Consider the following 3,533-nt stretch of genomic DNA (forward strand, 5'->3'; position numbering starts at 1 on the left):
TGGATTCTATGAAAGATATATTTCCTAACAGTGCACACACCTCTGGAGATCCTATGTTTTCATGTTTTACATCTCACTCAATATTTAATAATCAGACAGAAGTCAAAATTATCTATATTGTTACATATTTCAAGGAAACATATAATTTAAACATATATATTAGGTATGTTGCTCTGCCAAATCATTGTTGGAGCAGAATCTATAAGGTGGTAAATCAAATGCAATTTTTCTGGTCCACAGACAGGAAGCACAGTTGGATCTGGTTTTCTCTATGCCTTGTAATCAGCTGTGTGATTGTAAAGATTCAGTCTGCTATAGAATATCATTTGTGGGAGATTGCTTCTTCATCCTCAAAACAAGCATCAAATATCTTTCACAAATATTTGGGGAATTCTCTCAAAGAGGAAAGTAACCATTGGCATCACTAGTTACTGATAATTCATTTTTTTGTGTGTCTGTAGTTTTATTTCTCCCACCCCCATCTCTAAAAGCCTATGTTGTTTTCTTCTCTTTCAGATACATTGAGAATTAACTCTCCATAGCTCTTAAAACGGTGTTGCCTCCAGTGGAAAACTAGGGCAATTTAGATGTGGGCTAGTCCAGCTGTTCTTCCTGTTTTGTTTTATATAGTGCCTTTCTTCTCCCTAATATAGTCTATTACAGACTGTGTGATCTGAGAGTCCAAATCTGGTGGCTCCACTGTCATTGATGGAGAAAAGAATTTGTAATAGAAATCTTGACAGATCTTTTCCATTTCTTGTCTGTTCATTGTCCTCTTTCTCAGTTCATCCTTAAGTGCCCTTGGGGTGATTTTACTTAGATCTGTCTTGCCAAACCTCCTCTAATCTTGTGTTTTGTTTTGTTTTGTTTTTTCTTTTTCTGCACTACTCTTCACTATTTTATGAGGTCCTACTGTTCATAGTACTCTTGTATAAGAGTTAACAAATGAGTTTATATTCTAAACCAGTATTGCCGGTGGAGGACCATTTTGTATTTTTCTTTGTTTCCAGAGTTGCCATGGCCAAAGAATTCATCACCAAGTCACCAGCCTGCTGGTAATGAGCCTGTCTCTACTTAGCTAGGCTGATCATTGGAAAACAGATGTATTCTGTTGCCAGGACTGTGCTTAAAGCCTTTCCAGTATGGTAGAACCTGCCAGAACTTTTGCACTGCTGGAATATCTAAAAGAACACACAGGGTCACCTCCATTCCATAAAGAGGCATCAGAGGACAATGTGAAGGATACTGACTTTAAAAACATTTTAAAAAATGGAAAAGAAAGATTGCCATCTGTAGACTGAATTAAAAAAAATCTCTCTATAAAAATGTATAGGTGGGAGAACAAATCAGAAGGGGAAAACATATTTTAAAAAGGATTAAAAAAAGAAGGGAAAATGTTGATAATAAATCTGGTATGTTTACTGAGAAACTGACAGTCAATTTAATGTTTATAGGTGACTTTCAGGTCGGCTTAGTTGTCTTCTCGATTTTGACATTTCAAAGAAAATTACTATTGATTCTGTTGATTGGGAGAAATTATCACAGTGAACATTGGTGGATTTTAGAGAGGATACAAATGGTCACTAAGGACTGCCAGCTGCTAGTAGTTAATTGCTTATAAATTACTTGAACATAGAGTAGATGTGTAAGGAGGCCAGCCCCCTACATATCTGAGACAAAGTGAAGAATAGGGTTTGCTTAGGCAGAGGATTGAGAATTGATATTTCCTCTGTGGGAATCTGTGAAAGGAAGGAGAATCTGTTAGGCTAACTGAATGGTGCTATGACTGAAAGAGTGATTTAGGGGTTTGGGTGTTGGGTGGGGATCGGATGTTCCTGTGCAATTTGATGGTGAATTTCAGAATGATGAAGATATCTGGAACCAAGTGAGTGAATCTTTATTGGCAACTGTCTGGGGTGAGTAGAATGAAAGCAAATGTGGGCAGCTCTTGCCTTTATTATTGGCTCAAGAGGACAGGAAGCCCTGGATCCTTGGAGTGAGTCCTATGGAATGATATAAAGAGTTTGGGAGCTGGAGGGACAAAGCTGTAGCAGATGTGAATTTGTTAAGTAAAATCACTTGAACTTCCCAGTCATTTCTGTAATTGAAAAGTATGACTGATCAGGGCAGGGGGTGCAAGTTGTCCCAGAGCCAAAGCATAAGTGTGAGGTATGTGTGTGTGTTTGTGAGCGAAACAGAGAGAGATCTAGAATAGGTGTGTGTGTGTGTGTGTGTGTGTGTGTGTGTGTGTGTACACATATACATATAATATAATTATTCCCGTGAAAGAATCTGAGACTCAATTGAAGAGATAGCCTACTTGGAGGCAAGAAAATGTGTTCAAATCCTACCTTGGCCACTTACTAACTCTATGACTAAGCAAAGCAAATCATTTGACTTCTCTTTTCCTTTTTTTTTTTTTTTTTTTAATCTATAAAATGGGGATGAACTCATTAGTCTCTAAAATCCTTTGTGTGAATTTCTCTTTCCAAGATAAAAATCACAAACTCTCAGAGTTTGAGGGGACCCTAACAGCTTCTGCTCTAACTCCTGAAAAGAATCTTTCCCAATGAATGGAAATCAAGTTTAGTGGAAAGTTTGTTATTTGAGTGGTGCTATCTTATCAAAGAATGGGAAGAATCTTGCTTGGAGAAATCACCAATTGAAATTCAAAGGTTGTGAATAGACATAGGAGTAGAATCCTATATTTCCTGAATCTGGGTACCTCAGAGTATCACTGAATTTGGAAGGGACCTCAGAGGCAATCTCGTACAACCTATACCAGACCAAGATGAACTTGTATTAGGATACTTGGATGGATTTGCCACTTCATCCAGATACGTATTCCATTCAATGATAACACTATATCTCATCAATGTGGCTATTTTCCATGTGTAAGTTTATTCTAAGGATTCTTCTCAGTGTGCTGGGGGGCTTCCTAGTTTCTCATGACAACTTGAAGATACCAAAAGGAATTCCCTCTTAAAAAGTAAACAGAGGGGACAGCTAGATGGCTCAGTGGATTGAGAACCAAGGCAGAGAGATGGAAGATCCTGGGTCCAAATTTGGCCTCAGACATGTCCTAGTCATGTGACCTTGGCCAAGTCACTTAATTTTCATTGTCTACCCTTTACCACTCTTCTGTCTTAGGATTAAAGGACAATATTGACTCTAATGGCTTAAAAGATAAATAAAAAAGTGACTAACATTTTTTGGGGGTGGTATGGCTAGGAAGCTCAGTACTGGGCCTGGAGTCAGGAAGACTCATCTTCTTGAATTTGAATCTGGCCTCTGATTCTTATTGGCTGTGTGACTCTGGGCAAATCATTTAATCCTTTTTGCCTCAGTTTCCTTATCTGTAAAATAAGCTGGGGAAAGAAATAGCAAACCACTCTAGTATCTTTGCCAAGAAAATCCAAATGAAGTCACAAAGAGCTGGACATGACTGAAAAATGACTGAACTCCAACAATATTTTTTATCCTTCTGTGTCTTTGATGACATCCTTTATTCCATATTTACATAAGTTCCTATT

This window comes from Gracilinanus agilis, chromosome 1, assembly GCF_016433145.1.
Source record: "Gracilinanus agilis isolate LMUSP501 chromosome 1, AgileGrace, whole genome shotgun sequence".
NCBI classification, from domain to species: domain Eukaryota; kingdom Metazoa; phylum Chordata; class Mammalia; order Didelphimorphia; family Didelphidae; genus Gracilinanus; species Gracilinanus agilis.